The 13284-nt window shown below is 40.6% G+C and overlaps 1 protein-coding gene across 1 annotated transcript in view; it reads left to right on the plus strand.

Moving 5' to 3' along the window:
• fgf11b (fibroblast growth factor 11b) overlaps positions 1–13284 on the plus strand; it is a 52367-nt gene that overhangs the window by 15046 nt on the left and 24037 nt on the right. The window lies entirely within an intron of this gene.

Consider the following 13284-nt stretch of genomic DNA (forward strand, 5'->3'; position numbering starts at 1 on the left):
GTGAATCCCGTGCTGTCACTGATATGTTCCTGACATAATGCTAATGAAGCACATATGTGAATATTGAATGTGTGTCAGGGAAGCAGCATGAGCCCTATTTGCTTCTGCCCGTGTTTGACACGGTCTTGTCAGCACCATTAATAAGCTGCAACAACTCTGTGTCACTTATGTGAACTGCTGCCACTGTCACGTGAAATGATTTATGAAGTCTTGAATTAAATCAAGAGGCCAATGCTGGAGTTGCCGGTGTTGTAATACACCTCATTCTTTCCTCTTCCTTCTTTAACCTCACCCCCCCCCCCCCCCCCCCCCCCCCCAAGTCCTGCCTTTATCCTTCTTCCTCCTCTACAACCTCCTTTTTCAACCTGTCTATCCTGTCTAACCTCCTCTCCCTCCCTCTCACGCATGTCACACTCAGTATCTATGTATCGCTCCTTCACTCCATCACTGCCCTTTTCTCCCGCTTCCTGCTATCCTTCCTCCTTTTATTTCTGGACATACCTCAGACATATTGTTAACTATCTTTCACGACTTCATTCCTCTCACGCTCCTCTCCTTCTCTCCCCCTCTATCTTCCCACAAGGTTGATAATTACTAGCAGCACTGTAGAGCTCATGGCCCAGTTTAGAAAAAGCAAGAGAGAAAAAAAAAAGGAGGAACCATGTTCTCCTTTTATTAGAAACGGAATCAAACATAACACAAGAGACGTACTTCCTATTTCTTGCATATATGCAGTACACATGCTCATGTGTGCATGCATGCATGCAAACACTCGTGTACTGTATGCATGCATGAAGAATATGAGGGAGAGGTGTATGTATATATAGAGATAGAGAGCAGCTGAAAGTGATGAGGAAAGAGGCGAGAGTCAGGGAGTCCTGCAAATATAAGCTGAGGAAAACCCCTGTTGTTCGGTTCGGTCAGAGCAGAAGAGGAAATGCCCTTGGCTGCTCAGTCACGCAGGCCCCCCCAAGTAATTACCTTCAACCTTATCAAGAGGAGCTCGGCTACAGGGAGATCAGCCAGCGACACACACTGAGCTCAAATCAAGCCCGATAAATACATTAGTGTAATGATAACCAACACCGAGCCATACACTAGCCTGATTAGCGATAAACCTCAACCACTACTTATTCTGCAGAGCAATTACATCGCAGAGAAGGGTTTAAGTGTCCTTGATGGCAGCCATGATGCATGAAGTGATTACCTTGGGTTCTTATGTGCATTGACCTCATTTATACAGACACACACATAATTGCGGTGTGAATGGCTGTGCTATAACACTAGGCACCAGTCTCCCCCAGGTGATTTTCAAAATGATTATCAGCGCAGAATGTAAATTGATGAGGGGCATCCCTGTGTAGACAACGCAGCGGTAACTGCTGGGATTAGAGGCAAACCCAATCGAACAAACAAAATGCTCTTATGACTCCGTCTTGCTTTAACAAAAATCATATACCACTTACTTAATAATCTGTTAACCTTGAACATTTAAATAAAGTATTCTCTTTCAAATTTTATGTCATCGGAAACCAACTGGGAAACCCCCGTAAGTTCACTCTAATGTAATGTAATTATTCTTACTTAAACAGTTGCATAGAATCAGGGCTAGAGAATACAAATATCTCAGTAAGGTGTTTCAATAATGCATCAACGATGACAAACGTTAGAAATGATGGATAATTATGAAAGAATAACAAGTCCACAGTTTTCTGCTCGCACGTGAGGTACACGCCCTCTTCCTACAATAAATAATTGATTGTGCAGCCTGGGAAGAACGTGAATGTTTTCTACAAAACTGAGCGATAAATAAAACACCAGAACTGCCACTGATCAGTCACGAGAACGAGACGAGGCGTGTTTTTAAGACATTATGGCTACAGGTCTGCCTCTCTGGGTTCATCACATGTCTCTTAAATGATGCCTCCTTGCTCATTGCTTGTTGCTCCCTGGTCGAATCGGGAAGTAGTTCTGGACCCGCCATGTCAAGGAGTTTATATACTTATACTTAACAACGCCTATCAACACAGTACACATTTGTTTAGAAACAATCAGCTGTTGAAGCTGAGCGAGGATTAGCTGATGTCGTTATCACACAGACGCTTCACGAGGCTCTACAGCGATAGATCAAGTCTCTAAAAACACATTTCCTCCTTTTGTTTAAAGCAGGACGTCGTGGGGAAAAAAAAAAAAGTAATTATGATTTTTTTTCCCCGTCAAGATCAATATTTGTCAAGATATAACCTCATAATGATGCCATTGAAGTTGGAAAAGTTTAAGGCTTTTTTTCCTTTTTTTTAAGAAATGAGACTTTAAGGGACTCTTTAACAAAAACGAGTGTGACGAGACCTCGTGTCATCACGTGATATAAAACGTGACAATGTTCCCGTCGAGGTGAAAACTGTCTCGCTGTATCCAAAAGATACAAAGGGCAAATCCAAAGTCTCTTCAGTTGCAATCACTTAAATCCCTCACTTGCGTCTTAGCCCCCTTACCAGAAATGCACGGAGAGACACGAGGAAACGTAGAGGAGGAGAGATGGAATATGATACACACTAGTCACATATCAACTGCATGCAATAATGTGCGATTAAATATTAGCTGATGAACGTTTAACTTAAACCTATACATCAAGTACTATCCCTTCAGATTCTCCCTCAATACATTTTCTGTTCCCCTGCAATTACTTCAATCGATCAAGTCCTATTGGCGCTCATGTGTGGAGAGGTCACTTGGAAATGGGCCTGCTGATGAATCAATGTGTTGTCTGATGTGCTGACATCCCCTGTGCTGCTGATGTACATAAACAGACAGGGAACTCTCTGTGACCCACACTCCACTGACCTGGATTGGTGAGTGTTTTCTGTCACTCAAGCTCACGTGTGTCCCCCGAGTGATGAATGCAGGTACACACGTCCTCTCCATGGGAAATACCCAGGACAGTGGGGGGGGGGGGGGGGGGGAGGGGGGGGGGGGGGGGGAGGGGGGGGGCAGGAGTAGGTCTCTGGCCCAGCTAGTGACATTTTTGCAAGGCAGATGCAGGTGTGCTCACCCTGAAGTAACAAGTTCGATCCCTGGTGTTCATTTAACGACAGGACAGGGATGCATCTCACCAGGGATTATACAATTACAGAGTTTGATGTTACCATTATAGTCTGAGACACAATGTCGGTTTCACGATTATCACGATTATTATACATGAATGACTTTCATAACGTCACTAATGTACAATATCACATGGACAGTCTTTGGAAATATGAACACGCTGCCTTTTTATACAGAAAAAAACAGTTAATTTCAAATGTTTTGAATAATGTATAAACTGAAAGGTTGTTACTGTTGTTACTTCGTCTCATACGTGCCCTTTTTTATTATCCATTTGAAATAATCAATCTCGTCTTACATGTGACATGAGAACATCCTGTTATTGTTCTTGTTATATGAAGTTTTTGTAGAAATGATAGAAATAAATTGAGAACATTTCTCTGCGAGTGTAATTAATACATTGATGGTTATTGATTCAATCTATGGCATCGTGCTGGTCCAGAGTGTACAAGTCTACAAGCTCCTGGAGTTATGTTAGTGTTTGGTATATCTGTCTGTAATTATAACCGACAATGCTGAGCGTTTACTCGATACAGACAGGAGGAAGAAATGTTAAACAGTCTGTGACTGATGCCCTTCAGAAGTCTCGTTTGTCCTCTACAGACGATGTGCAGCGTTACTACTGCTTATGTTATACTAAACTCTATACATTATACTAACTGTTACCCCTATTGACCATATGTGACACCTTTATGTTTGTTTTCCAGACCAACTCAATGTTTCATCAAGCACCTTACCATTACCATTATGTCACTCAGTTGTTATGCTTTACCTCGGTGTGTAGTGCTGGGTGGGGATCTCACAGATGCTACCTCAAGTCGGATGTGTTTGGCACTGCAATGTTTTTCCGACGTGTTTTGAGGACTGGGGCTTCGTCGTCGAGTGAGTCCCTGGTCATGCTTGATGCAGTTGATCACAGAAAACCGGAGAATAATGTAAAACTTTGTTCACAAAAAAACACTTTGCATGGGCTTCAAAAGTAAGCTAGTTCATCTGAGTTAAAGATAGACATTTGTTTTCAATATACAAACATTGTTTTAATGTCCTATCATTAAAATAAGCTTGTCTCTAACCACAGCTTTCTCTTCAACCAATCAGGAGGGTCTTAATCTAATTTTGTTGTGCCACATGAAGTTCACTCCACCAGGGTTCTTTTGAAAGACCTTTGGATTTCAGACTCAAAGAGACAACTTTAATAAGTAAACCATATTACTGTCACTTTCAAATTGTCAGAGGAAAAGGTCAATTAAATGAGAAAATAGTCTGCAGTTGACCCAACAATAAGAGTCAGATGAAACTTTCCTGAATGGCTTACCCGATAGATGGATGGAGAAAGAGTCCACATGGAGCAGCATCTGGATCGCTTCTAACCGTCTCCCTTTTCTGCCTATCATCCAGTCTCTTTCTTCCCCTCATTTCTTTTCCTCTTCCGCTCTCTGTATAAAATAAAAGACAACATCAATGAAAATGGAATGGAATGGAGGAAAGTAAGAGACACAAAATTGAATTACTCAGGTACAATAAAAGTAAGTACAGGACTAGAGTGAATGTTTGCATACTTTCGAGCGTTTCCCACTGAATGACGCTGAACCTAGGAGGTGGCCAGTGGTGCTGGTGGGCGGGGAGGGGGGGTCGCAACTAATCTTTATTAGGTTGGATTTTATGTAACCAAAAGGATTGTATATTCTTTAATTGGGCTTTATTCTCCTAATGTTTTTTTGTGTGAGTCACAAACAACTTTGATCTGCTCATCTTACTTCCTCTCCGTTCTCTCTTATCTATACACTAGGGGTGGGAAATATGGCCCTAAGAATATCAATATTTCTGGGTATTGTCACAATAACAATATTATTTACGATATGACAAAATACTGAAAAATATATAGAAAATATGAATTTTCTTTTATTAATTTCAATATCCTAAAATTGAAGAAACAGTGTTATTGTCCTCCTTCAAGTATTTAGGTTTGAGGTGGTAAATCCCCCTTTGTACAACTGATCTGTTGTAACCAAACCATTTCCAAACTACTGAAGTCACTCCCCTTTTTAAGAAATAACTCACCCACCGCGGAGCCGGTACTTTCACTTTTTCCGCCATGCTTTTTGCTGTGCATAACGATCTGACGTCACTATGTAAAGCAGTGTTGGATGTTGCCATTATCAAGATTTTTTTTTTATTTTTATTTTTTTAAATCCAAATTTTATTTTACTGGTATTATCGTGAACGATACGATATGGCACACACTACACACACACCCACACCTGCACCTCTCCACTCCATACACACATAGTGGCTTATACTTAACAACTCTGTGTTTCTTGCTCAGATATTATTCAGCCTCTGTATACTTTTTAAGACGCACATAACATTACTCTGGATTTGAAATGTTTCACTTGTTATTCTGTTTTCACAACAGCTGATCTGCGTGTGTGTTCGTCTATTGTGTCATTGTTTATGGCTCAGCCTATTGCAATGATCAACCTAAACTGAGAGTGCAGCAAATCATCCACAGCAATATATATATATATATATTGAATTGGTGGCATAAGGAGCTTCACTTTTAACAAGAGACGTCATTGCAGGAGGGACCTTCCAGCAGACACATCTCTCTAATGGTTAAGAAATATAATTGGGTGTCCCACTCAGGTTTGTCTTTATGTAGGAAATGTTGCTTTCCACCACCACCAAGGTGATTCACTTCAAGCATGAGGTTTGTTTGGCTTATGGTTTATCAAAGTATGTTAACTTTTGGCCCCCTGCCACATAAAATATGCTCGTACTGTTTGAATACAAGCGTACCCTAACATATAGCACCAAACATGACCTTTGAGTCAGTGGCTTTCCGAATTATCTTCTTCTCTGTTTACCCCTGTTGAGCAGTGGAGACTACACGTGCACACTACACACCCTCATGATACAAACACAGGCTTTTGCTCATGTAAACAACTGTGTGTGCCGTGCTAATCCAAGCAGATGTAGGTGGACTGCTGTCACAGTGTGTCACTGTCAGTCCAGTTACTTCTGCAGGGCTCATGAAGAGGAGAGGAAGATGGCGTGCTTGGGTAATCTATGCTCACTCAACTGTGTTTGGGACACAAACCTTTACATTTTAAAAAGGGTCACTCAAGCATATTTACACAGTGAAATTACTCCTAGGTGATCCAAAATAACCCTGATAGTGTCCTCATGTTTTAATAGATTCAATTGTTAACAGAAGGCCTGTGTTGCAAACTGAAGCAGTTTGGTTTCTGTTAAGTTGGATTTTAGGGACCAAGGAAAGTCTAATTAAAGAATTTATGTGGTTGCAGAAACAGGATGCAGTGTTTTCAAACTGGAATTTCTGCAACTGCTGCTTCAATTTTGATTATTCTTGATAATTTTCTGGCAAGTTCCCCAACTTTCTTGAAGTGCTCCACAAGATCTCTCAAGTGCCCCATTAATGTATCCCCTGAAGCCAATCAAAATGCTGAAAAAAGCTGCGCTCAGTTCAGTTCGATATAGGAAGACATCATAAGCGGGAAACTTTTAAGCATCTGGAATACAGAATTCTACATGACAATAGAAAGCAACGTTAGGAGGAGGAAACATACGGGTAAAGATTTTCAGTTCTAGGAATTTTTTATAGAATAAACGTATATTTTCTATCGTTAACACTGATGTGTGTTCATTTTCTGTGTAATGTACTCCATTTTACTTTGTATTTTAATGAAATGGGTGCTACTATCGCAACAGTATGACATATTTGAGGAAAAGTTGATGTTATCACTCCTGATGCCAATGTACTGCAACATTAACAACAACAGAGTCAGAGAGAGTGTGTATGTGTGTGTGTGTGTGTGTGTGTGTGTGTGTGTGTGTGAGTGAGTGTGTAATTATGCAGACACAGATGCTGTCAAGACAGTGAGAGGGGAGCAGTTGGCAGAATACGCATGGGGATGTAGAGCATCTCTGCTGTTTGATGACACTGAGTGGAGTCAGTGTTGTGATTATGCAGAGTTTTGTTCATTTGCATGTTGTTAAAAGCCTCGTAGTGCTCGACTATTAGAGCCAAAAAAAGAGTCTCGGAATTCAACAAGAGACGGGAAATATCTGAAAAAAAAAAAAGCAAAAAGAATTTTAACAAATAACTTAAAGCTAAAATTGGTGTTAGTTACCGTAAAAACCGGTGTATAAGATGCACTTTTAATACCTATTTTTTTGTCTTAAAAGTTGGCTGCGTCTTATACACCTGTGCAACCAATACACCAGTATAAAATACTGAAACACGCGCCGTCATTACAGCAGGCGCAGCAGTCACTAACTGCGACCTGATGCAATTAAAAACCCCATCCCCATTCATTATGTATTGAAAGCTCAGTGCACACTGTGCTGGAAAAGAAGGCAACACAGACCAGTCCGGCTGCGCGACTTTTTTCACATCTTTTCTCCCTCACGAGGTCATAATCATGCATTTACAGAAACAGTGGTGTATTGTTCCGTAAATAAACCTTGTGGAGTTCTCTTTTGATTGAAAGATTCCTGTATTAAAGTTAAAGAGTGACCAGTGAAGTCGAGCAGCGCGACTCTTAAGTTAGGAGTCCGTGCTTCACAACTATCCCTGCAGGCTGAGAGCTCAACTACCGTACTGTAGCTAGCAGGAGCGCCGCAAACTCCACAAAGTGAAAACAGACGGAACTAAAAGAGCGACACAGCTGCACAGAAAATGCACACGCTGAACACAACATAAATCGTCATGCAGGAAAACAGTTTAAACTTTTTACACCTTCAAAACAGTCTTATATACCGGTGCGATTTATATTCCGGATTTTACGGTAATTAAAAATGGTAACGTTATCACCCTATTGAACCGGTGCCTGTTTTTACAGATGTTCGCTACTTTATCCTGAAGAAAAAATAGGAGAAAAAGCATTTGATTTCAAACCCCATAAAAAAGGCAGCACAGTGTCTGTAACGCCTTCATTACAATGTACACAAACCGCTGAACAACAGCAGCATAAGTTTACGCTTAACTGAGGTAGGGCTGCAACAAAGACTTTGATTGTTGATTCCTTGACATTCAGTCATTCAGCACTTTGAGCTTACATGTGATGAAATGTGCTTTAAAAATAAACTTTCTATTCTATTGCTTCAACAAAGATGTATTAAAGCGGTTTGATTGGTTAAATCTAGCTCCATGTGATCAAATGTATGCCAGGTGTAGTAGCACTCTAACCACTCTGTGAAAGTATAATCCATGAAAAGTTCTTCATTCAAAGTACATCAGGGTCATTTGTATTTTGGAATGGGGAAGCTGTGGGTCAGTTGTAGAGTTGGTCATCTCTCACCTGGAAGGTTGGGGGTACGATCACTAGCTCATGCAGTTACATGTCCGATATGACCTCGGGCAAGACACTTTAACCTAAGTTGTTTGCCTCATCCGCAGCGTATAAATGTGATTGGCTAATACTGAGCGACACTTCACTTTACTCTTCCATCAGTGTGTGAATAGGTAGGTGTGACAGGCGGTGTAAAAGCACTTTGAGTAGTCAGCAGACTAGAAAACAATATGAAAGTTATTAACCATTTAAAAAGTCAAAAGTGTTGAGTGGATTGATAATGCCCCGCAAGTCTGCTATCTTCAGTGTCCTGTCCTTATAACATAAAAATATAAAACAATATCATAATATCACTCAGTAATTATTATGTATTTTATTTTTATTTATGTTTGACAAAGTAGCCACAATTTTGTAACGGTAGGCTTTGAAGACAGGGGCTCCGTAATCTCGAACATTACTTGTGTACCCCCCGTTGCTGAATACATTTGTTTCATCAGTGGATACAAAGACTAGTTGCTGTGTCCCTCTGCCATAGTTAAGCTAATGTAGCATAGCCCGTCTCTTGATAGGCACGGCACATAATGCTGGTGCACCACCAGAGTCACGTAATGTATCGGCCCCTTTTCTAGTGGTGAGAAAAGAAACACCCGGTGTAGTGGAGCCTTGTCAATTAATAAACTGTGACACTTTAAACCCTGTTTAATAGTACCACCGGTTCACCGCTTCATCCCTATTTTCAGTACAAGTGTATGTGTCTGTCACAGCAAACTGGAGCGGGTAGGGCAGAGCGAGCAGACATTGTAATGTGTGTGTGTGTGTGTGTGTGTGTGTGTGTGTGTGTGTGTGTGTGTGTGTGTGTGTGTGTGTGTGTGTGTGTGTGTCACATTAGTATTTGAGTCGCTGTGCGCATAGCATGAAACTCTCAGGTTGTGTGTGTTAATCTGAGAATTGTTAGAAAATCAGATTTGAGAGATCATCGATCACAACCGGACAGGATTAAAAATTGGCTACTGGCTAGAGTAGCAATTCTACTATGTGTGTGTATTTAGTTGACTCTTGGTCGTTACTACTCCATATTGTCCAGAATGTTTGCGGTTGTTTTCTGTATACTGTTTACATACTGGGGGTGGGAGTAATGTGCCTTAATTTTCATAAAATGATGCAGAATTTTCTAATATTTTTGGCAGGTTTAGAGGAAAGAAATAATGGAATTTCTCAGCAAAAATAAATGTTGTTATTAATTAGAAAAAAAAGGCCTGTTTTTTTTACTGCTTCTGATTTAACAATTAACAGTTAGATTACAGTGATGTATAACATATTGAAGGTTATAAATCCTTCATATAGCCACTTAATGACTTTTCCCTCCGTTTTATGAATGTCTATAACTCCTCCAAAAACTTCATATTACAGTCCCAGTGCACTCTCTTTATGACCAGATGTATACAATGAAGGTACACTGACTTGTAGAGCACAGCAGAAATATGACTTTGTGTCTGAATGGCCCAAAGTTGCAGTATTTGCATGGCAATAGGTCCGGCTTTTGTTTTATTATCTATGAATCTGTAATGCGGCTGCAGTAAAATACAACGGTTATGGTTTTTGCTGGGAGTGTTGTTTCATCACACTGGATCAGACTTTATTGTGCGTTGGTGTTGGAGGATGAGAACCATGAAGTTTGGAGCCAGCGCTGCTAAGTGAGACATTAGTTTTAGTGCCCCTGACACCAAGCATGGGAGTAGTGATTGCAGCCATATTGCACAAGCTGTCTATTGAATTTCTGCCTAAATGTGCTTTTCTCGATCACATACAGCCGTCAGTCTTAATGAAATGACAGTGTCATCTCATTCACTGTGTTCCCTTGTTGTCCCCTCTGCTCACTTCTTCCCGCACTGATCCTCCCATTTTCCTTTATCTCCCCCCCCCACCCACCCCCACCACCTCCTCTCATCTCTCTGTTTCACATCTGTGGGGAGGAATAATGAACGGCTTCCCTGCTCTGATTGGATGATGTATGAAGTTATTAGGTGGGATGAAAGCGTACATAACTCAAAGGCTATGACATGGAAAAGGGGAAAAAGAAATGCAGGATTTGAGATCATGAAATGTTTTGACAAGCAGCTTTGAAACAAAGAGGATGTAGTGCAATGGGAGTAGGTCACAGTTTCACTGATGCCTCCACCCTGGCACACTTCCTTTGGGAAATTGTCCTACAGAACACATCTGCTGCCACTTTCCTGCTCCCTGCGCTGCTCCCAAGAAGGCAGGCAGATTGCGCAGTGCCCCAGGTCCCTCCCCTAAGAGTGTGTGTGAGGACATGGGTGAAGTTTGGCAGAGGGGGATCTCCCACGTGGCCCTCGGTCCTCCAGAGGATTCTTCATCTATGTTTCATGTCTCTCATAAAAGCTGCATTGGTCAACTGAGTGGTTCTCAAACTTTTTTCAATAGCACACCCACTTTCTTATCAATAATGTACCCCCTTTTCCCCCACAAATACCCACTTTGAAATATCAATAATCTATCGGCTTTTGAGTATCAAGGATGAACCCCCTTTTTTTACAATCAATTATCACTTTCAATATTCACCATGCATCCCCGTTTTATCACGATGTACACACTTTAAAACATGAATAATGAACCTACTTTTATAATAATGAAAATATCAATAATGCTTCTCCTATGTTCAATAATGAAGCTTCTCTTTTCAAATACTGTACCCATTTTAACATCTAACATAACCACTTTAATAAATATTAATTGTATGACTTTTTTTCAATAACCAATACAATTAAATAAAAGCTTTATAATGTATCAGGTTTTTGTTTTTAAATTAACCTGCTTTAACTGTCCATAACAACTTCCCTATTTTGTCAACAAGGTAACACGTTTAAAAAGTCAATAATGTAACTCCTTTTCAATATGTTTCTCATTTTAGAATATCAAAATTGTCCCCCAACAATGTTAACACCCACTCTAAAATATCAATGAATTATCAAAATATCATACAGTACCCCTTTTCTGAAGAATGTAGCCACTTTGAAAATACTTTTAACCCAGTTTGAAAATGTGTTTTCTATGATGATCTCCCTTGAATCAATGTTTCCTAACTGTATTTATGGCTGTAGGACGCTAAAGTGTTGGCATTGTATAGTTATCAATCCAGTGCACCAGAAAACGCACTGCCAAACAACAAAGAGGAGAGGAAGACGTGTTTGTGTTTCTTATGTTGCACCGCTGAACATGCATATCCTACACAGCTATACCACTGAATTGTCCCTACCAATGATTTGGTCCTTGAATTGAAAACATCAACGCAGATCTTTAAAGGTCCCATATTCTGCTTTTTCTGGTTTTATATGCTCTTTAGTGTGTTTTCCAAGTCTACTGTGCATGTTTAGGCACATCTATGCGCAAAAATTCAAAATCCACGGAAACACAGCTTCTCTTACGTGCTCCTGTTAGCTGTAGCATTAGCCGCACGTAACGCTCAGTTCTAGCCCCCCTTGATAAAAATTTGTCAGTGTGACGTCATTGTCAGTGTGAGATCACTGATCTGAGCCCATTGGTTCGTTGTGGTAAGCCCAGCAGCTCATGTTGCACGCCCGTTAACTTCTGTAGCACGCCCACGATATGCCGTAGCCTGCGGTAGCACAGTAATGCTAAGGTGCTAATGTTAATGTTTCCCTCGGACGGAGCCAGTGGCTGCATTCCCAATATGGTGAAAGAGGCGGGATATTTCCAAGAACTGTGCTGAGCAACTGACCAATTACGGCAGAGCCGACAGGCCGACCAATCAGATCAGACTTGGCACACGTGGGGACCCTGAACGTGGGCACTTCAGAGCCTTAGAGAGAGAGTCAGAAGCGAGCCGGTGCAGTACATGAAAACAGACCCTTTTAGCTATTGTGAACATACTTTAGAAGGTACATGGATTAAATATATGAACCCCAAAAAGGGCATAATTTGGGCTCTTGAAGTGCACAGGTTCAAAGGGATTATAGGTGAGAGACAGCCGTGACTGTTAGAGACTCCAGACTGCAGCGGATTTCATAAACTTCAGTGATAGACGTAAAAGCTTAGGACACAACTTTCACAATGCACAGAAAGGGGTTTGTTTTATAGTTGGGGAGGGACTGGTGACGTCTGAAAGCTTCCTGAAAAAAATCTGTATCTTAAATGAAGGCAAAGTAGACTGCAGAGACTTTACTCATGAAACATTCAACCTCTCTATTCACCCTCCATCCCCTCCTCCACCCCCCAATCCCAATGATTTTTTATTTTTTATTTAGCAGGAGACCAACTCTCTCACTTGACTCAAGATGGCTCAGGTTCTTTTCCCCCTTTGTGAAGCAGAAATGTACCTTTGACAATTAATTTAATATGGAGAAATTATGATGAAATACTTAAAGTGTAACTCTTTGTTTTTGAGTGTAATATTTCTTATTTTTTTCTCCTATTGAGACCAGCTCTACATCCACTTTAACACTAAACTCCACAGTCAGTATGTTGACAAGCTAGCTGATGTTAATCAGGCATAATACTACGTTGTTTTGTAATGTTGTCTTTTTATGGTGCCATGTTAGCATTTCCACATTTCAAGATTAAGACAATGATAAATCATAACTGCTAGCTATCTAGTGCATATGCCCTGCTCATCATGGGACAGGGATGTAATAATTGGGGACTTTGAATGCCTGTAATTTTTTTTTTTTTATGCAAACCATCCAATAGTTGTTTCACACAGTGGGACCCTTGATGTCTTTTTAATGACATATTTGTCTGACCGTTTCTTTTTCCAGGTTGTGTAAGTCAGTAAATGTCTGCTCTCCTTCTCTAGCAGAGGCTCCTGTCTAACACAATGTTGTTT

Source organism: Labrus bergylta, chromosome 14 (genome assembly GCF_963930695.1).
Source record: "Labrus bergylta chromosome 14, fLabBer1.1, whole genome shotgun sequence".
Classification (NCBI taxonomy): Eukaryota; Metazoa; Chordata; class Actinopteri; order Labriformes; family Labridae; genus Labrus; species Labrus bergylta.